General features: G+C 49.4%; 2 long non-coding RNA genes across 3 annotated transcripts; one reads left to right on the top strand and one right to left on the bottom strand.

The window, feature by feature from the left end:
• The first annotated feature begins 55 nt into the window (after positions 1–55).
• On the top strand, positions 56–4,348 carry LOC123589587. 2 transcript variants are annotated; one of them, XR_006708408.1, is made up of 4 exons: positions 56–169; positions 3,177–3,269; positions 3,388–3,505; positions 3,693–4,348. It is a non-coding gene; the product is annotated as an uncharacterized LOC123589587 (long non-coding RNA). The 2 variants fall into 2 exon arrangements; XR_006708407.1 differs by lacking the exon at positions 56–169 and having other exon boundaries at positions 3,042–3,269.
• Positions 4,349–9,377: 5,029 nt separating this feature from the next.
• LOC123589109 lies at positions 9,378–18,502 on the bottom strand. The gene is made up of 2 exons (XR_006708167.1): positions 17,809–18,502; positions 9,378–12,571 (listed from the first exon to the last, which is right to left on the bottom strand). It is a non-coding gene; the product is annotated as an uncharacterized LOC123589109 (long non-coding RNA).
• Positions 18,503–22,468: the final 3,966 nt, after the last annotated feature.

The following is a 22,468-nucleotide window of genomic DNA, read 5'->3' on the forward strand; positions in this document are numbered from 1 at the left end:
CGGGTCAGCGTCGCTGCGGGGCTTGCCGGGAGATGTAGTCCGTTGCACGGCCCGCGCCTGCGCCCGAGGCAGGTGCCGGGAGCAGGGGCGGAGAGCGGAGCGCCGCGGCAGTGCTTCCGGCGCGCTGCTGGGGCCCTGGGGCTGGGCGCGCTTGGCCATCCCTTGCTCGGTCAGGGTCCTGGAGGCTGGGCGTCCACGAGAGCTCCTGGGGACCCGGGACGTGCTGCTTATTGTCCATCCCTGCGAGGGCGGGATCGTTATTCAGCTCCCTCCTAGATCTTGTGATGAAAGTTGTGAACTTCACTGCGAGCGGGGAACGGAAGGAAACCCGGAGAGTGGGCTCAGCTCCTCCCTTCCCTCTAGCGACAATCGGGCCCGTGGGCTCCGGAAAGTGTCGCAGGAGTGAATCGTGACAACCAGTAACCTTTTATCGAGCGCTTGTCTAATAGAGCTGGACCCTAACAGCACTCAAAACTGTAGGACGTAGATGCTGTTATCATCCCCCTGTAACAACGGCACCGAGTGTCAGCGAACACCCTTGTCCAGGGTCACGCAGCTAGTCTGTCGCTAAAGTTCAGGCTGCCGTAATAGTAAAAAGGGTGAAGTGGGGACAGAGAGGCCGGCTTTGGACGACTGGGTGGAGAGAGTCCTGAGTATTTCGGTTTTTTCTTGTTCCACTAGAGGGAAAGGGCTCCACCGCTGTTGTGGCAAATGTGACCTCAGCAGCCTCAGCACACAGGATGGTATAGGTCCATCTCAGAAACCCTTGCTGAGACATGTGACCTCAGAGTCCTCTAAGGCCATTCTCCTGTTTTCGACATATTTCAGGAGACTACAGATTCTAACCTAAAAGTCACTTCGCTGGCATTTACTACGTCATCTCAATCTCACTGACCCCCAAACTTCAGTTCCCTCATCTGTTTTGAGGGGATAAGACCTATCTTCACTTTATATTTGGTGAGGATTAAATGAGCTAACGTGTAGGATGCTTAGAACGGTACCTGGTAATTAGTACGAACTCAGTGAATGTTAGTAATGCACGGTAAACTCCTGAAGTCTCACCCTATGTCACAGAAAAGCCACTTGGATTTTTATTGCAGGATGTGGGGGCATGAGAATGTTTGCGAAACTACACATACCTGGAGATGGGAAGAATGAATCATCTGCTAGGTTTAGGTTATTAATGGGGACTTGAAGCAAGATGGACTGTTATTCAAAATTACTGTTAGTATTCTTCCTCCGTTTTTTGAGGCCTATCTATATTCAAACATAGAAAAGCGTTGGTGTGTTACTAGGAGTGGGGTTACAGGCCAGTAGATCTACAGGGGGTCATTTGGGGCAGGAGTTCTTAACCCCGAGTCCATGAAATTATAGAGCAGCACTGTCCAGTATAACTTGCCGGGATGCTGAAACGCAGCTCGGGTTGCTAAGTGCCACCTAGTGGCTACTGTTTTGGCCATCACAGTTCTAGAGGGTCCCACTGATGGATCTGGAGATCTTCTGAAGTTTCTGTTACTTTATACAATATTGCATGTATATGTGTATGTTCTAGGAAGCAAATCCATGGCTTCCATCAAGTTCTTAAAACCACCAAAAAGATTAAGAACCACTAGTTTAGGTCTTCGGTGAAAAGTAAGTTAAGGGAAGTAAGTACGCTCTCCAGTAACCATTTTACTTGCTTCTATTTTCTGGTCCTCAGTGACAGGTGGCTCCCTGACTATTACAGAGAAAACACATTTGAATCTCAGATAAAGAGCCCCTACTAATCCTGGCCTTAGCTCTCATGGGCACTAGATTCTGTCTCTGGAGCTGCTTTCAGGCCTTCCCTAGGCCTTCTAGATTCCCTTGCACTCAAGTGGGGCAGCTGTCTCTGTGTGTGGTCTGCAAACCGGTATCCGACGAAACACACAGTGTTAAGACTTTCCGGCCTGTGCTTGTTGGTGAGGGAGCCGACAGACAAGCAGCTCTTAGCAGTCTGAACTGCTTCTTGCCCTGCCTCTGGCCTGAGGGTGCCCTGGCCTCCAGGCCTCGGCCACCCTAAGCCTTTGCTTGCTATCTGCCACTCACCCTGGCTTTGGTTTCGTCCCACTTGACTAGACCACAGCTTTCTGTGATCAATGGATCAGGTGTACTTTTACGTATACCAAATCACTCTTTGATCTTAGTCTTAGCTTTGCAGTCCAATCATAAACAAAACGGGGACTTTAAACGGCATTTCATTTGAAAAGCATTCTCTTTTTTTGTTAATCTGAAATGTGTTGCTTCTCTTCATGGAAGTATAAAATAAGGCATTTTGCTCCACTTCCTATATTTTGGTAAAGTGTTCTAGAATTTACATTTTTCTTCAGATTAACATTAACTTGCTAATATTGTTTGGTAACATTAATATTTAAACATTTTCCTCCATGTGGATCATAAATGACTACTTACCAACCCACATTTTATTGCAGAGCAATAAACTTTGTGGGGGGGGAGAGGTGGGGAGGGGAGGAGGGGGCACAGAAGAGGCGGCTCTCAGCGAGGGAAAGAGTGCTAGGATAGAGCAGGGAACTGAGCTGGGCACGATTTCACCAGCTGTCTCTGGACTGCCAGAAACACGGTTAGAGAGTTGTTTTAGTGAACTTCCAGATAACCCACTTCTAGGCTTCAGCTAAAAGAAACGTGTAAAGACGGCATTTGCCAGTCACCAGCCAACCCAGCTCACATATCGATTTTTATTTGAAAATCTCTGAACTGAAATGAATCCAGGACTCGGTTCCCAAATTCCTGCTTTTACCGCTTTTTCTCTCTTCTCTTGAACTCAGTAAGAAAATGTTTCTCAGGTTTGACACAGTCAGAATTTTAGGAAGACTGACATCACACTTCAGTCCTAACTTCAATAATTCTCTTATCAAAGTATTCAAAAGATAACGTAAAACTAAAAATTTAGTACATTGAATTTTTTAAATTTATTTATTTTGAGAGAGAGAGAGAGAGAGAGTAGGAGAGGGGCAGAGGGAGAGAATCCCGAGCAGGCCCTGCGCTGTCAGCACAGAGCCAGACGCAGGGCTCGATCCCACGTATCATGAGATAGCATCCCGAGCCAAAATCAATAGTCTGCCACTTAACCAACCGAGCCACCCAGGCACCCTAGTGCATTGATTTTAACACAGAACTAATTCACTCCTTGTTCACAGATTGGAGGACAACAGCCTTGAATTGAACACTAAAGGAGTTTCCCTCGTTTTGGTTTTGTTTTAATATTGAAATACTGCTGACAGAGGCTTCAGGTGAAATGATCCTAAGAGGAAATGGATACAGAGAGGCCATCTGCCCTAGAAATCGTCCTAAAATCACCCTCCCAATCAGTCGTGAGCCAAACTCTCATGCTTCCTGTCTTTTTTGTAGCCAGGATATCCAGTACCAAAGCCTGGCCTGGGCTTCCCATGCAGCACAGAGAAGAGCCACGGGTGAAGGGACTGCAGAATTTCAAAGAAATGAGACAAGGGTTTGACTTCAAGATGAGGTGAGTGTTCACTGCATACAAGGGGAGAAAGAAAAGAAAACTTCGGACTCAACTGATGTAAAAAGCTTTGAGATGTACTTAGGACTTTCTGTCATCCCATTACTGGTTTAATAAACCCCTTTTCTCGCCCTCACTTTCTTTCCCCTGGGGACAGGGTGACATTTTCAACTTTCATTTCTTCTCTCAGGTTTTAAGATCAGGAGAGAAGATAAAGAAGCTTCTTCAAAGCAGAAAAAAACCTGGAAACTCTGCATCCACTCACTGTAACTTTAGGGGGGAATGCTCTCCAAGGGTCTACTTTACAAAAAAGACTAAAAACCTTTAGAAAACCGATGTGGAAATCCTAAGACTTAGCAGAACTTATAGAGCATCCAACCACTCTATAGGAAGAAAGCCCTGAGAACTCCAACCAGGAAGAACCTCTCAACATTAGATTCTCTAAGCACCAGGGGACTCATTCAGGAAAAGAACCTCACCGGTGCCTCGGCTGTGGGCAAAGCCCCCTTCGTTCAGACTTTTGTAAACACTAATATCTCCCATCAGAGGAGAGATCCCGTGAATGCACTACATCTTATGGAAAGCAGTGTGACTGTGTTTTAAGAATATTAAAATTTGAGGGGCGCCTGGGTGGCGCAGTCGGTTAAGCGTCCGACTTCAGCCAGGTCACGATCTCGCGGTCCGTGAGTTCGAGCCCCGCGTCGGGCTCTGGGCTGATGGCTCAGAGCCTGGAGTCTGTTTCCGATTCTGTGTCTCCCTCTCTCTCTGCCCCTCCCCCGTTCATGCTCTGTCTCTCTCTGTCCCAAAAATAAATAAAATGTTGAAAAAAAACATTTAAAAAAAAAAGAATATTAAAATTTGGGGGTGCCTGGGTGGCTCCGTCGGTTACGTGTCTGATATCAGCTCAGGTCATGGTCTTGCGGTCGTGATATGGAGCCCTGAGTCAGGCTCCATGCTAAGCAGGGAGCCTGCGTGGGATTCTCCCACTCCCTGTCTCTCTGCCTCTCCCCCACTCATGCTCTCTTTCTCTCTCAAAATAAATAAATAAATAAACTTAAAGAAGCTTAAAATATTTCTCTTCATTTTTTTTAAAGTTTATTTATTTATTTTTGAGAGACTGAGCGAGTGGAGAGGGGCAGAGAGAGGGAGGGAGAGAGAGTCCCAAGCAGGCTCCGCACTGCCAGGGTGGAGCCTCATGCGGGGCTTGAGCCCATGAACTTCAAGATCATGACCTGAGCCAAAGTCAGATACTTAACTGACTGAGTCACCCAGGCGCCCTGTTTTTTCTCTTTATTTATTATTTATTTATTTTGAGAGAGACAGCAAGAGCTTGTGAGTGGGGGAAAGGCAGAGAGGGAGGGAGAGAGAAAGAATCCCACACAGGCTTGGCTACGTCAGCACAGAGCCAGATGCAGGTCTCAAACTCCCACACTGTTTGATCATGACCTGAGCCAAAATCAAGAGTCGGATGCCTAACCAACTGAGCACCCTAGGTGCCCCTGTTTTCCTTTAATCAAGCAGTTCCACATCTGGGAAACTATTATGAAAGAGAAAAACAAAACAAGAGCAGCAACAAAAATAAAAGTCTTTACACACACACACACACACACACACACACACACACACACACTGTCCTGGTAATAAAGCACAGACTCCTCAACAAAGCTTTAAAGACCTTTGTGACACAGGCCCTGAACAGCTGACTCTGGCTCTCACCGCAAGTGAGAATAACTTTCTTCTGGGCTCCCAGGGTACTTTGTTTAGAACTTATATTTAGCACCAAACACAGTTGACCTTAGCTGGGAGGCTTAGTTATATAATCCTGCTCTGACCTGTGTCCTCTTCTGCTCTCCTGATATACATACATCAACATCACACACATGACTGGGTCCTACAGGGTAGAGAACAATAAATATCAGTGTATTTTATTTCCAATCTCTGTTTAATGATAAAAGCATTTAAGGCTATGAGTTTTCCTCAAAGTACAGCTTTATTTCCCATAATTTTTATATACAGCATTCTCTGTTGATCATTTCAAAACAGCTTGTCACTGCAGTTTTTATTTTACTTCCCCTTTAAGCCAAGAGTTGGTCAACTGATCAAGAAAATTTTCCTTTTAAAACAAATTTCAGAGGGCGCCTGGGTGGCTCAATTGGGGAAGCATCTGAGTCTCGATTTTGGCTCAGGTCATGATCTCAAGGTTTGGGAGATCTATCCCCATGTCAGGGTCTGCACTGTCAGTGTGGAGCCTGCCTGGGATTCTCTCTCTCTCTCTCTCTCTCCTTCTCTCTCTCTCTCTGCCCTGCCTCTGCTCGTGTGTGCACTCTCTCTCTCAGCACTGCCCCCCCCCCAGATTTTTTTCTGCATTGATTAGAACATGAGGTTCATTCTACTCTGCTTTGAAAAGTTCATATAGGTTTTCCTATAGAAAAGGCTTGTTAAGTGTCCCCAAAGCCCTAGACAAGAAGGGTTCTATTTGTAGGACACAAATGTACTCTTGGACCTCTCAAGTATTTTTGGATCTTTGGAGGCACCCTTGTGCTTATGTGAAGGGGAAGTGAGATAGAGGAGTTTGAGTGGCTTCCCATTCTGCCTCCCTGTGGTTTTTTTTTTTGTTTTGTTTTGTTTTTTTACTTCTTCTTCCCTTGTTAAGAGGTTGTAAAAGCAAACAAACAAAAACATTCTAGGGACTTTATATAGCAATTGTTAACAGCTCCCTAGGTATTAAAGGTAGCAGTGAGAACAGGAGGCCAAAGGGCCTTGGAAAGGCCTCATCCCTTACTCCAGAGTTGTCTTCCCAAAGATGCCATAGCTGTTTATCTTCTAGAAAGCAGAAAAAAACCTGCAGGGACCACGTTAAGATTTTTTCGATTGTGACCTTCCAGAATCTGCAGGGATTCTTTCACAGTGTGTTGTCTAGGCTAAAATCAAGGAAATCAGGGAAGAGACTGGTGACTAGGCCAAGGGGCTCACAACATGGGAGGGGAGTGGCAAGAGACAGTACACCTGGCCCTCCTGCACCTGCAGTCACCTTCACGTTCCTCAAGAAAGGTCCAAAGGGCCCTCGTGGAAACTCTGTGATCTTTAATTCTGAAATGAGTACTTGTCCTGAAATCCTCTCTCTCTCCTAGCCTAGTGATCTGGGCAGAATAATCTCAGAAACACCCACAGCTCAGACTTAAGCTTCCAGGCCCAGCTCCATGCTTCCTCTCCCCAAGTGCCCGGTGAGGATGGAGAACAATGTGGAAAGGGGAGCTCAGCTCTTGGCCTCTCCTCAGCACTTAGGATCAGTTCCGTCAGCCCCCACGCCTGGGTGTTTGAACAACTCAGATGGGGGATTTTTCTATCCCCAGAATGAGACAGGTCCAACCTGTCTTTTCCAGTTGGTCAGACAGGACTTCTTAGTGGTCTAGCAAAGCCTATCCCCCCGCATTTTTTAAGGCTCCTAGAAAATTAAATATTATAAAAAGTGTGGTATAGTTTACGTGCTTGCATCTAGCATCTTTAACATCCAACCCAAGAACACAACTAGGTGTTTTGGTGGAAAGCACTTCAAAAGGTGAGACCTTTCATGAAGGTGAGACCTTAACCAAATGGCCCCCGAGAGGCCTGTCCATGCCTACTTTGCATTCTGTACAAACTCTTTCATCTCTCCCAAATGGGGGCCCTTCCCTGGGGGGCAGGGAGAGCGGAGGCCAGCAGGAAAGAACTAGCGGACCCTCGCCGTGTGCTCGGGGATGGGGCACGCTTCCACTGCCTTGTCTCCTGGGACAATATAGTTCCCCCTGGGCAGGATGGAGTCCCTCCTCTTCATGGTTTCTCTCAGGGTTGTCCAAATGCTACAGGGCCCCCACCCAACCTGGTTGACTAGAGGAATGAGCTCGAGAAGCCCACGGAAGTAGTCTGGCTGCCTCAGGGCACCACATGTAGGCTCTCAACACGTGAACAGTCCGGAGGTGACTTCTCACAAAATAGAAATAACAAAATCGAGCAAGGAGACATCACGTTTGTTAATTATGGGGGATGGTGACATCGGTATTTATGTTCTGTGTTATTAAAAATCTATCTATCTCCCAAGGTTATTCCAGCCAATCTCTGGCTGTTGGTTTGAAGCAGGGTGTGTGCTCCAGCCACAAGAAGAAGTCTCTTCCAACAACAAAGGGGAAGAAAGAAAGCTGTAGGTTCTGCTGCGGGGAGGGCGGCAGGGAACACGAGAGGTGGGGACCCGGGGTCCTGGCCCTGGCACGACTTCCTGTCCACCCCGCCTGCTCTGCGATGCTCGGAGTACCCCTCAGGCCTTTGTTTTTTTTTTTTTCCTCAAGACCCTGCTGGCAGACAGACGAGCCATTCACATGAGACTTGTACTTCTCAAAGGCTCCCCTCTGTCTCCTCCCGGAAACTCAGGGTCTGCAAGTTCCCTCTGTAGTTCCATCGGGCAGCTCCAACAGCATAGAGCTTCCCCTGGGAAGCAAGCAGGCAGCTTGTGGGACTGAAGCTATTTCAGAAAGTGCCGTGCTTTCTGTCCTTACAACCGTTTTGTTCAACAAGGTCCCTGGGCAGGGGACTTAGAGAGTAGGCATCAGACCCAGCACAGACAGAAGCCGCTCACCAAGACGTTTCATCCTCAGAGCTGGCTGTGGCCAGAGGGTGAAAGATGCAGAGCTTGAGCGGGCTCCGTGGCGCACAGCGCTCAGCCCTGGAAAGGGAGGACGCAGGTTCACTATCAGCCAAAGCTTCTCGCGATTCCATGGCCAGGTGCCTACAGCCAACCCATCGCTTTGCCAACGAGGACTGCTGGCTGACAAGTGCTAAGCAGCCGCTTCTGAAACCGCTGGTGCCGGGTCAGTTACTCACAGTCTAGACCAGTGGTTCCGATTCTTGTAAACAACGGATTCATCTGCAGAGCTTTAAAAACTTCTAACACCTGAGGGGGCGCCTGGGTATCAGTCAGTTAAGCCTCCGACTTCGGTTCAGGTCATGATCTCACAGTTCGTGAGTTCGAGCCCCGCGTCAGGCTCTGTGCTGACAGCTCAGAGCCTGGAGCCTGCTTCGGATTCTGTGTCTCCCTCTCTCTCTGCCCCTCCCCCGCTTGCTCGCTGGCGCTTGTGCACACGTGCGCGCTCTCTCTCAAAAATAAATAAACATTAAAAAAAATTAAAAACTTCTGAGACCCGCTGTCTTAGTCCATTTGGGCTGCTATAACAAAATATTACAGCCTGGGTGGGTTATAAACAACAGAAATTTCTTTCTTTTTTTAAAAAGATTTTATTTTAAATAATCTCGAGGCCTAATGTGGGGCTCAGACTCATAACCCCAAGATCAAGAGTCTCCATGCTCCACTGACTGAGACGGCCAGGCACCCCCCAGAATTTATTTGCCATAGTTCTGGAGGCTGGAAGTCGCAGATCAGGGTGCCGGTATGGTCAGGGGAGTGCCCTCTTCTGGGTTGCAGACTGCTGACCTTTGGTACTCACAGGGTAGAGGGGGCTTGGGAGCTCTGTGGGGTCTCTCTTATAAGAGGTTTAATCCCATTAATGAGGGATCCACCCTCATGACCCAAGAAACTCCAAAGGTCCCACCGTCTAATCCCATCACACCAGGCATTAGGATTTCAACACAGGAATTTTGAGAAGACACAAACTTTCAGACCACAGCACCTGGGTGCCACCCCCTGGAGGTTCTGATGTATTTGGTCTGGGCATCAAGATTTTTTAAAGCTCTCCAGATGACTCTACTGTGCTGCCAGAGATGAAAACCCCTGGCCTGGACATTAATTTGAGGGATGGCATAAGAAACTTGGAAGGAAGCAACAGGCCCAGTAGAGGATTTCCAAAGAGACTCCGTTTGCAGTGACTTGTAAAAGAAACGAAAGAGGTGGGTGTGTTCTGCTTTAATGAAGGTCACTATAAGTCATGGGTCACGTTGAATTTCCTGTTGAAAGTCTTTTAACATCACGTAAGTGTGGTAGGTTAAAAATGGCCGCAAATTCCTTATCACTTACTGACAAGGGGTGCCTAGACTGGCCTTGGTGACAAGCTTGGGCAACAGAATGAAGTGGACATGACCTTCTGGGCCTATCTAAGAAGTCTTGAAGCCACCACCTGGGGCTTCCTGGAATGCTACCTCTGAGAACACCAGCCGCCATTTAACAAGGCTGATTATCTTGAGACCGCCATGCCATGAGGAAGCCCAAGCTATGCACACGGACAGAGACGGACGTGCAGCAACCTACCTGTTCCAGACAGCCCAGCGCAGGCACGCCACACACAGGTGAAGAAGTCACTTGGATATTCCAGTCCCAGCAGACACAAGGGGGGCAAGAACCAAGGAGTCACCAGCAGACAGCCAGTACTGAAGCCAGAGACACATAACCCCAGTCAAGTATCCCATTCCTTTCCAGCAATCTCTGGACATGGGAGCCACCCCAGCTGAAGCTCCAGTCACGGAGCAGACATGAGTTGTCCCTGTCGTGCCCTGCTCAAAACCCTGACCACAAAATTGTGAGAGGAGAAAGGCTGTTTTTACGCCACTAACTTCTGGGGTGTTGGTTATGCAACAATAGATAACCAGAACCACAGTAGTACATAAATAAACAGTCATTGTACAAGATTCAAAGAATATAGATGTATACAAAGCAAATGGGGAAACTTTTCCATCACCCCCTCGTTTCACTTTTCCTCCTTTTTATAGGTAACAGCTGGCTGTACATCCTACCCATTTCCTGACGTGTTTACACATGTATATGTATTTGTTACGTGTACGTATGATGCGATACACATTTTCCCAGTTTTTTAAAATAACAACAGTGCGCGTGGATCAAGATGCACAGGCCTTGCGTACTCTTATCAGATGCACGGTATGCCACAGGATGGGCATACCGCACTTGTACTTGCTGTCTCTTCTACTGGTAGACATTTAGGTTGTTTTCAATTCTTGGTTTCATGAACAATTCTGTGAGGGACATCTCGTGGTGCGACTTTACATACATCCAGTAATTTCTTGAGGATAGTCCTAGAAATAGAATAACTGAATCAACGGGTATGTGCATTTTTTAGGTTTTTGGGGTGGTAAAATGTAACCTAAAATTTACCATTTTAACTACTGTCAAGTGTACGATTCAGTGGCATGAAGTACGTTCACATTATTGTACAACCATCACCAGCACTCATCTCCAGAACTTTTTCATCATCCTGGACGGAAAGTCTAAGCACTAAATAACTCTGTACTCCCCTCCCCTCCCAGGCCCTGGTCATTACTACTCTACTTTCTGTCTCTACGAACTTGAATATTCTAGGTACATCATATAGGTACAATCATACGTTTGCTCTTTTGTGTCTGGCTTACTTCATTTAGCATAACGCTTTCTAGATTTATCCATGCTATAGCATGTATCAGAATTTCCTTCTTTTTCAAGGCTGAATAAGTGGGTAGGTACATCACTCAGCCAGGGCCACACAACTGGTTAACGGAAGGCACTGTATTCTCACTGGGGCAGTCTGGCCCTGGAGCCTGTGCTATGAAGGCATATGAGGCACTCACAGGATTCTTACATCACGCATAAATTTAGCGCTAATATACGTTAGCTTCAACCGTTAAGTGTCACCCACGGCAGTTCCAAAGCTATGATTTTTGGTGTTTTGATACCCTCCTGCCACCACTAGGTCAATCTTGGAAAATGTTCTGTGTGGTCTTTGATGTCTGATTTTAGCTTTGACTTACAAGGTTGTTTTCTCCTAACTACCGCCTGCAGCATTAAGAACTGTTTCTAACTGCTGTCTTCTGCGGATGGTCCTTGGGGTGGGAGGTGGGAGGGGAGTGTCCACTGTGCTTCTGCCGCCAGCCCCAGAGACCATGTGCGAGGGCACCCCCTCCAGGAAGCAGAAGTGCCACGTGAGCTTGGGGATGCACAGCTAGGTCACGCCCTGTGTGAAGGCTCTTGTGCAAATACTAAGACCTTCCTGGGCAAGTGGTCTTACCGTCATTTCAGCTCAAATTTTTTTAAATTGTGGCTTCTGTTGTGTGACATCAAGGGAGTCAAGGCTTGAGACCTGAAGTCTGTATCTGCATTAACCTGATGCCTGCAGCATGTGTGTGCGTGTGTGCGTGTACGTGTGTTTAAGTTTAGAGGTAGGTTTGTGCTGTGCGTTTAACTTCAGAGGCAGGTCTGTTCTGTTTCTCCAGTATTGGCAAACCTCACATATTATTTGAAAATCTCACATATGTGTTTCTCTGTGGGCACAGTCTGCATTTTAAAAATCATTTTCCTACTCCTCTGCACTGCAGTGAAAAAAAAGCGTTCCAGTTAATGAGGTTTTATTTAAGTTTTTGTTATAAAGAATAATGAGCAGGGGCACCTGGCTGGCCCAGTCCTAAGAGCATGCAACTCTCGATCTGAGGGTCATGAGTTCAAGCCCCGTGTTGAATATATTTACGGACTATGTTTCCAGTGTCACAAAAAGTTTAAGTGTTCATTGAAAACCACAAAAATGTATGGAGCACAGAGTGAAAACCACAGCCCCTGTCTCTAATTCTACTTTCTACAGGTGCCATGTTATTTCTTGTCTCCCTTCAGATACTGGAATTTTGAAAATATTTTTCATACTTTTTACAAACGTGGGATTATAGTGCCATATTGTACCATAAACACGCTTTTAGTCAAGTTCTGTAGTGACCATCTCTGCACATTAGCACATGGAAAACCACGGCACATTTCCAACAGATGCAGCGCAGTCCATGGAGCAGATTCACCGAAATTTACTCGGCCAGTGGTCTGGTGATAGGCATTAGGTTGTTTATGGCTTCTAACTAATTGCCAAGTGTGGCAGGCAAGGGAATGTTCCACAAGGTTGACGAGGATTTGAGTAAGAAGGTGCCCCTCACACTGATAGGGGAAAATCTGTTACTAGACGGCCGACAGGACTCACAGGGGAATTCCAGACCTTGCCCGAAGACTCTCCTTCTGGGTTCTTCTTCCCACCCCGCTTGCCCCGCTCCAACAGACTGTAAATTGTCCCCGCTGCTGATGCTCGGGAGAATGATCTCCTCTGAGCCTGCCGGTGTAAAATAAACCTCCCGCCTTCCAAGATCTCCACGTGCCGCTTGGTTCTTCCGCTGGTGATCCAGACCAGGTTATGTAACATTTGGTTCCCTGACGGGGAAACCCAACCGCTCTGGCCCACTGTTGCCACCGGTTTGGGAAAACGGAGAGGCGGTGACGGAAGGAGGAGACGCAAGGGAGAAGGCGCACCCTGACTGGATTTCGGCAGTCTCCCGCTCGGTAGCCTCGGGCCAGCCTGCTCTGCCATTCCTGCCGGACTCGAGGAGACTTAGCAGGTGAGGCCCTGGACCCAAGGTCGAATACCGGAAGGCCTGGGACCCAATTCTGTCCTGTCCAGCCCACCCATAGTGGTGGAAGGGGAACCTGATCATTCCCCGGAGACCTCAGTGGTCTCACAGGGAGAAATTCTGTGGGAGGGAATGTAGCAACCTCTGGTGTGTACGTGAGTGTGAATGTGCGACTCGGTCCGGCTTGCCTGCTGAGTTCGATTCTGTGGCTCCACGGGCGGGCACCCTTAAGGTCCCCAAAAGCCCACGGAGTCTGAGTGGACCCATCTGCAATTCCATGGTGAACAGCACACAGTCTATGCCGGCATCGGAATAGTTTCCGATCGTAAGTCACAAAGCTGAGACTGCTACAGCTAAGTGTCACCCAAGTTCCTTCGGGACACGGCCAGACAGGCATCTGACTGGTCTCCTCATTAGAGGGGGCACCCTTACACCTCTGTCTCACGGGAACATTATGGGGTCGGGACAGAGAAAAAAAAGGTGTTTTCAGGAGACTATGGAATTAATATAACCACCGGCAAGTTAAGGACCTTATGTGAGTTGGTGTAGGATGGCCCTCAGAGGGAACCTTAGATGTCCCAACGGTCCGCCACATCTGGCATGTTGTCGCCACAGACCCAGGTTACCCTGATCAGCTCCCATATATCGACTCCTCGTTAGAGACTGCCCAAACCCTTCCCCCTTGCGTGTGATCTACCTGCAACAAACAGGACAGGCTAGGGTCTTCGTCACCTCGACAAAGTAGCTCAAGGAAGGTCACCAGAAGTCCCAACCTCCACAAGTTCTCACTGGCGATCCAGAGGAAGAACCAATCTTGCCCCCACCATATGAACCTCCCGGTTCCCGATGCTCTGCCGCCTTCGGTCTCCCCACCACCTCTGGACCCAGCAGATCTCCTCTCCCTTGGACCAGTGGCCAGAATGCACCCTCGGCCAGGCACAGCACTCTTCAGGTGCCGGTCCACAGCCACCGGTACCAAGAGGCTCTCCTCCGGGGGATCCGAGCAGGGGCTAAGAAGCCCGTGAGTCTGCCCAGCCCAAGGGGAATCCCCTGGGGATTATTATGAGAGCCTACGCGAGGCTTACACCCGTTTGACCTCGAGGCACAAGAGAGCCACAACAAAAGGACAGGGAAGGTCCAGCTGCCAAAAGGGGGAAGCCCAAAACCTCCTTAGCAAGGGATCAATGTGCCCACTGCAAAGAAAAAGGACATTAAAAGAATAAATGTCCCAACCAGGTAAAGGCCCTTGAAACCCAACCGATAGGCACAAGAACCCTGCAAAAAAGACTTCATAGGCCTGGCAGGAATAGATTCAGATTGAGGGGGACCAGGCTCACTTCTTCTCGGCCCCCATGAGCCCACAGTCAAAATAAAAGTAGGGGGCCAAACTATGACTTTTATGTAAACTCGGGGGCCACACGGTACGGCATGAGTTCCTCTACCTACCTGAGTGCCCTATCCCTCTCCTCGGCCAGGATATACTCTCAAAGCTGGGGGCCCAAATAACCTTTGGGCTAAAAGACGCACCAGCCTCCAACTGAATTAAAAAATGGAGGTTCTCCTGTGCCCAGGCCCAACCGAGCAGCCCACCTGAATTCAGGACTGCCCTCCCCACTGTATGGGCTAGGACAACCCCCGCCCCCCCCCCCCCCACCGACTTGCCCACCACCGGCCCCTGTCATTGTAGAATTAATCCCAGGGGCTCGACCGCAGAGACAGTGGCAATACCCCCTCCCACAAGAGGCAAGGGCAGGCATCCAAGAACACCTGACAAGACTCAAAGAAGCAGGCATGCTGGCTGAATGCCAATCAACCTGGAACACCCCACTTTTGCCAGTCAAGAAGCTGGGAGGAGGGTATCCACCCAATTCAAGAAGCGACCGTCTCCTTGCACGCAGTGGTCCCGAACCCATACACCCTCTTCAGCCAGATTCCAGGCTCTGCCAGATGGTTTACCTGCCTAGACTTAAAGGATGTCTTCTTCTGCCTCCGCCTGCCCCCCCCCCCTCCTTCCCAAGCCAACCCTCGTTTGCCTTCAAGCGGACCAAAGCAGACACAGGGCGTCAGAGGCAAATGACTTGGAGGTGCCTCCCACAAGGGTTTAAAAAACTCGCCTGCCCTCTTTGGGGAGGCACTGGCCAGACACCACACACTGCACCCTTCTCCAGTATGCGGATGAGCTCCTCCTTTCCAGCAATACCCAAGAGAATCGTACAGAGGGCACAGGGCCCTCCTCCAACTTCTGTCGAACTCAGGGTATCAGGTATCGTGGAGAGAGAGCTCTAGAGCTGGAGAAAAAGAAGGTCATCACTTCCCTACCCCAGACACAAACTAAGAGGGGGCTACAAGAACTCCTGGGGGCTGCGGGAGTCTGCCGAATCCAGATTCCCAGATTCTGAGTAATAGCAAGATCTCTCTATAATCTCCTGTTAGGGCCAGATCGAGAATGCCCCGTCTGGCAGAGGAGGCCAAAGCTGTCTTCCTGGAGATAAAGGCCGCCTTGGGGCAGGAACCAGCCCTTGGCCTGCAGAATATAGAAAAGCCTTTATTCTCTTTGTGCATGAGAAGGAAAAGGTCATCCTCAGGGTTCTCACACAGACTGTTGGCCCTGCCGAAGAGGATGGACCCAGTGGCAGCGGATGGCCACTATGCCTTAGGGCACAAGCGGCCACAGTTCTGCTCATTAAGGAGGCAGAGAAACTCACCCTGGGACAAGAACTAAGGTTCCCCATGCTGTCACCTCTCTCACGCCTCTCCAACTCCCAGCTAGCACAATAGGAGGGGCTCCTCTGCAAGAATCCACGGGTCGCTCTCAAAACAGTGTGGACGCTGAACCGCACAACTTTCCTACCTTCCAAGAAAGAGAAACCAGATCGTGACTGCTCTGAGGTGACCAAGAAAGTTTTCGCAAGCCGCCCGTATCTGCGTGACCAGGCCCTAGAGAACCCAGACCTCACCTTGTTCAGGGACGGTGGCAGTTTCATCACAGAGGGCGTTCGAAAGGCAGGGTATGCAGTGACATGCCTTAATCCAAGCCCTCACCATTAGCAAGGACAAGCGAGTCAACCGACTCCCGGTACACCTTTGCTACTGTACACACACGGGGCAATCTACAAAGACAGGGGCCTCCTCACCACGGCGGAGAAGGCCATCAAAAACAAGGAGGAAATACTAAAGCTCCTCGAGGCCGTCTGGCTTCCAAAAGAAGTTACAGTTCTACCCTGCAAAGGACGCCAGAAGGGAGACGACCCTACAGCACGAGGAAATCGTCTAGCAAAGGAGCCAAGGTGGCAGCTAATAAGGAGGCAGACACAGCTCCCTCCCTTATCCGTGCCACGACCCCCACCAGGAGTTCAAAGAAGAGATTGTCCCCCGGTTCGGCCTGCCGGCCACAATCCACGGTGAAAATGGACCTGTGGACATTATACAAACTTTAACCAGCTCCCTCAAAGCTTTACAATGTTTACCGGCCTCAAAGCTCAGGGAAAGTAGGGCGAATGAATCTCACCCTCAAGGGAACCTTAGCCAAGTTCCGCTAGGAAACAGACCTCCCATGGCCGGACCTGTTGCCCCTGGCCCTCCTGCGTGTCCACTGCACACCGGGAACTCAAGGTTTCTCCCCTTTTGAACTAATATATGGAAGGCCCCCCCCATGTTAGGGAGCCTCCCAGAAAGGAAATAAGAAAACAACTTCAAGCGTTAGGGGCCACCCTAAATGAGTTTCAACGATACCCTCGAGAAAGCACCAATCTCTTTAGGATGCCCTGTACATCACTTCTCACGGAGGGACTCACTCTAGGCCAAAGACTGGAAAAAAGGTCCTCTCAAACCACAGTGGACTGGGCCTCATACCGTTATTCTGGCCACCCCCACTGCCCTCAGGGTCACAGGTATCACTCCACGGGCCCACCACTCCAGAGTCAAGAGGACCAATCCTGAGGAGCCTCAGACTTGGAAGAAAGACCCAAGTCCGATCTTCAGCCCTGCTCCAGCCACACCCTGGAAGCCGGCTGGTCTATGCAGGGCAGAAGCTTGAGGACTCACCAGTCCCATAAAATAAATAGACTGTTCTTACTCCTTGCCATCAGATTGGCAGAGGTTGCCCAGAAAGCTGGGAACCAGTGAGAGGTTCCTGTCCGCAATCACCTTCCTCTTATGGATAGGCTGTTTTCTTGGTATTGATTGCCTCTAATCTGGGCCCCACTGTGGAAGAATCTGGGGGGTTTAAAAGCTTAAATGTGGTGTAACCTCTTTCAGTCTGCTGGTTTGCCTGCGAGTAAGGTTGCCAGTGCCATTCAGGGGAAGCGTTTGCACTAAAGTGTGTGCTCAAGCTTCAGGAAAAAGAGATTAAAAGATTCTCAAGATAAAAGTTGGTGCTTAGATTACCCTTCAGTCTTAAGGCTTGGGTTAAACGAGCAGTGTTACTACCCGTCCTCCTAGGGGCAGTGATAGCCACGGGGATAGGGACATGGGCTCTTGTGTGGGACTAACGAGTGGCCAACTCCCTAGTGTCCCTACAGAGCCAAATAAGTTCCCTGGCAGGAGTTGTCCTCCAGAACAGACGGGCACTTGACCTCCTCACTGCCAACAAAAGGGGCACCTGCACCTTCCTCAGAGAAGAATGCTGTTACTTTATAAACCAGTCAGGAACAGTCACAACCAAAGTCAGGGAACTGAGAGAAAAGACCAGCCTGAAATAAATAAAGATGATGCCCTCGAATACGGCCTATATCCGTTTAAAGGGGCATCAAAGGGGGGAATGATAGGGGAAAATCTGTTATAAGACGGCCAACAGGACTGATAGGGGAATTCCAGTCCCTGCCACAAGACTCCTGTTCTGGGTTTTTTTCCCCACCCCGCTTGCGGTGCTCAAACAGACTATAAGTTGTCCCCGCTGCTTAAGCTCAGGACTCAGACCTCTGGAGAATGATGTCCTCTGAGCCCACCAGTGTAAAATAAACCTCCTGCCTTCCAAGATCTCCCAGTGCCGCTTGGTTCTTCTGCTGGGTGATCCAGACCAGTTTCCGCAACAACACTACCATGCAGGTGACAGTCTGGTTATGCTTAACCTGAGACTAGAAAGTAGTCTCGATGGGAAGGACTCAAACAAATAGAATGTTGGAACTAGAAATACAGATACACCTAGTGGAGTGTTCCTCCCTCGATTCTCCTGCAGTATACGCGGATCAAAGATCTTTCTTGAAGGTGAAATATGTAAGACAATGAAAAAGTACGGGCGCTTTGACTGACGTGAGCATCTATGCCTAGAAGTCCCTACGAGGTTCCCCCAGGTGGACTTCAGGAACTCCATGAACCCCCTGAAATGACACACGAAACTGCAGGTGCTGGTGTTTTCCTGAACAAAACCATTATCTCTATGGCTCACAGCACTTCCCTACATTTTTCAAAATGAATGATATAGAAGGGTTTAAGAATCTCTACCCTAGGGGTCTTGCTGTTTGAAAACCAACAGAACGGCAGTGCTGGCGACGGGCTGAGTGACCCATTTCTTTCAATGCTCCCATCAGGACCAGGAACGACGGTTTTCTCCCCTCTCTGGAAGCCAGGAGACAAGGGCTCGGGGCAAGGGTGCCCCACGACCTGCCCATCCTCGGCCGGGCACGGCCTGGGGTACACAGTGGGCACTCGGTAAATACTTGCCGTAAACACGAGTGAACGAGGTCTACAGGCTCTTACAGAGTGGAGGGCTGGGGGAAGCAAAGGCCGCGGCGCAGCCCCCGCGCACCCACGTCCGCCAACCTCGGGCCACCGTGGACCGCGACCACTGCCACCTCTCGGCATCGTGCAGGGGATACCAGCGGCAACCGCCGCGCCTCCTTGGCGCTAGGCGCGGGCCGCTACGGGCAGACGCAGGTACAGGCTGCTGAGGCCGCCAATCCCGACCACGGCGCCGTGCCCCAGAGCCCCCTGGGAGACGTAGGCCCCCGCGAGCCCGCCCTCCGATTGGCTTTGCGTACCCCCGGAGCCCCCTGGGAGACGCAGTTTAGGGCACGCTGGCCCGGCGCGGGAGACCCAGGCCGTGACCGCGCGGCCCGTGGGGCGCCAACCCCCTGGGCGGGTCGCGTCTCCTACCGCTCTCCCTCCCTCGGGCGGAGCCCTCGGGGCCACGGCGGAGACCGCGTGCGGTGTGGTTCTCGCTCCCAGCGCCTGGAGCCGACACTTCCCTTTTATCCTCGGGCTGCTCTTCCCGTAGACACACCCCGCGCTGCCCAAGCAGCCTCCCCTGGGAGCGATTCTCCCACGGGGTTGCTCCCGGGCGCGAGACCCGCGGAGCGGGGTCTTCCTGCCCCCACGCGCCGAAGTGAGTGCGGCCGCGGGAACCGCGCGCCGTGGGCGGAGGGGGTCTCGGAGGTGATGGCTGTTCGGGGACGGGGATCTTCCGTCCGCCCCTCGGACGCCAACCACGACAAGCCCGGCGCTGAAGGAAGGTGATACTGACTCACGGTGCCAGGCTCTTTTGCATACATTATCTCACTGATATTCCCAAACCACCCATTTCACTTAGAGGAGACCAGCTCAGAGAAGTCGAATAACTGGCCCCGGTCACACAGGTCCTAGATCTTGGAGTCCCGTTTTTCCCCCCACTACTTTGTGCACATTGGAGACTCAACAACAGTTTCAATACAAGGTGCTGAATGACCGAAGCACTCGGGGCAGCTTGCCCGCGGGGAGCGGGGTGGGGTGGGAGTGAGGACAGGATAATGTCAACCAAACCTCAAAGGATGCCAAAGAAGGGAGAGCAGTTGCCTTCCAGGCAACTGGGTTTTTCTCTTCACTAACCTGTAAGCCTTTGACGGTCAGGGACTGTACGCGCACAGCCAGCCTCCTAGTAGGGTCCCTAAAAATATTGTCAGAACAAATTTCTTTCAATCTTTTAAATTGTAAAATGTTTAAATACAAAAAAAAAAAAAAATTGTAAAGAATAAAATGAATACCCTCTTACCCTCTATACAGATTTAACAATCAGAATAAATAATGTATAGCACTTTGTACCTTATGAAGCTTCTTACTTGGCATTAACATATTGCAAATGAAACTCATTGGTGAACCAACCAAGGAACTATTCGACACCACAACTGCACAACATCCACAGTTCAAGGCCACCCACAGTAGCCTACCTTGGGGATCTGGCTTGCTCTCCGTTTCCATCCTGCTCGGGAGGTGGTAGGTGGCCAAAGAACTTGGTTTGTTCTCAGAAAGCACAGTTACAAATATGTCTCAATGGGAGGTTCATTGCCTGGAAATTCACTTTGAACTTGAGAAGTTAGCCTCTCAAAGCCTCAGATTTCTCCCTTAAAATTTAATAGACTGGAGTGTAGGGAGAGTTGGGTCACAATGGGATCTATTCAGCATCCTATTAACACAGGAACTCACTCTTCCATGATCTTGCCAATGGTTCGTTCTTTTTCTCAATAACAGATATGTACTATATTTAAATACCATAAACCTTTATCATGATGGTTGGCGGGGAGGGGGGGGGACAGGACTGATACCCCCTTGAAGGCAAAGCTAATTATAAAATACTTTTTAAAAATGTTTTTAATGTTTATTTTTGAGAGAGAGAAAGAGATGAAGTGCCAGTGGGGGAAGGCCAGAGAGAGAGGGAGGCACAGAATCAGAAGCAGCTTCCAAGCTGTCAGGGCAGAGCCCGATATGGGTCTCTAACTCATCAACTATGAGATCATAACCTGAGCCTAAGATGGGTGCTTAACCGACTGAGCCACCCAGGTGCCCCTCAATGAAACATTGTTTTTTTGTTTTGTTTTAATATTTTTTTACATTTATTTATTTTTGAGAAACAGAGTGAGACAAAGTGTGAGTGGGGGAGGGGCAGAGAGAGGAGACACAATCTGAAGCAGGCTCCAGGCTCTGAGCAAGCGGTCAGCACAGAGCCTGACGCGGTTCTCGAACCCACAAACTGTGAGATCATGACCTGAGCCGAAGTCGGATGCTCAACTGACTGAGCCACCCAGGTGCCCCCCCTCAATTAAACATTGTAAAGACATTCCGAGAGGGGCGCCTGGGTGGCTCAGTCGGTTGAGTATCTGACTTTGGCTCCGGTCACGATCCCATGGTTCCTGAGTTTGAGCCCTCTGTGGGCGGGCTATAATCTTCTTTGCACGTTTTTTCATTAAAAAAAAAAAAAAAAAAAAATTACTGGAACCTCAAAAAATGGAAGCTTAGTGATCTTCTCTTGACCTAGAGGCCTCAGTGTCGTCAAAACACTACCTTATAAGTCCATGATCCAGAAATGCCCGTGTTGCGAAATTATCACTGCAATTGCAAAATATCCTGCTGTGGACTGGAAAGCCCAACTTCCTACCCAATCCTGTCGTATGTACGTGAGCCTCAGCTCAAAGGAGTTTCCCGGCAAGGGAAGACAGGGCAGGTTGTTGTACTATTTGGTTTCTGTCTTGGCGGGGGAGGCTGCCTGCGACGTAGCTGTGTTACTGCCTTCTGGAAGCTTGTACAGGTCCTGGTCCCAGAGATGCGCAGTCAACACCCTTCTTGCCCAACCTGAGAATATCACACATCTAACATTTGCATCACATGTATGCATTTGGATCCATCCATTTTTTTAGAGAATATGTTGGGTTTGGGGTTATTTTTCTGAGGAGGATCCAGAAAACCAAAAGCACTGGATACTCTGTAAAAATATGAAGTCCGAGGACTGACTGGACAATAAGAAAAATTCAACTAAGCAGAACTCAATCTAAGAATGATCCCAGGCTGGTCACACACTGGCAGGTGACACACGGTGCTGTTTGTCCTGCCAGGCATCAGAATGTTGTAACTGACCTGTGGTCAGAATGACCATTTTGAGCCTCCTTGGTCAGCTGGAAAAAGTGACATTACTGGTTAGTGAGGAATAGTAAAATAATAAATTATTATCATGCACGGGGCGCCTGGGTGGCGCAGTCGGTTAAGCGTCCAACTTCAGCCAGGTCACGATCTCGCGGTCCGTGAGTTCGAGCCCCGCGTCAGGCTCTGGGCTGATGGCTCGGAGCCTGGAGCCTGCTTCCGATTCTGTGTCTCCCTCTCTCTCTGCCCCTAACCCACTCGCATTCTGTCTCCGTCTCTCTAAAAAATAAGCAATAAATACATATATACATACATACATACATACACACATACATATCATGCAGATGGACAATATTGCAAAGTGGCTAAAAGAGGGAGTTTGAATCCTGGCTGAGTCACTGGGCAAGTCGCTAAACCACTAATCCTGGCTGTAAATGAGGATGATGAATCCTGCCCTAAGGGGTGCTGCAGAGATTCCAGGAGATCATGCGTAGAAAGCAAGCCGTGCCTGGTACAGAGCACGCACCGTTGGAGGGGAACTGTGTTACCAACCAAACATCTGTAAGCCGAAAATTTCATGACAAAGACAGAAAGTTTAAACCAGGACTTGCAAATGACACCGACTAAGTGACAGAAAAGTCACCACTTTGCATATACCATTGTAGCAAATGATTTAGGAAAGGATTGCCGCCAAATGCCAAAACCATGGGGTGAAAGACATTTCCACACACTCGGGCTACTTACTAATTACAAAGAAAAAATAGAGACATCCTGGGGATGCCTGCATGTACCCTCAGT

The sequence above is a fragment of the Leopardus geoffroyi genome, chromosome E3 (genome assembly GCF_018350155.1).
Source record: "Leopardus geoffroyi isolate Oge1 chromosome E3, O.geoffroyi_Oge1_pat1.0, whole genome shotgun sequence".
Taxonomy (NCBI): domain Eukaryota; kingdom Metazoa; phylum Chordata; class Mammalia; order Carnivora; family Felidae; genus Leopardus; species Leopardus geoffroyi.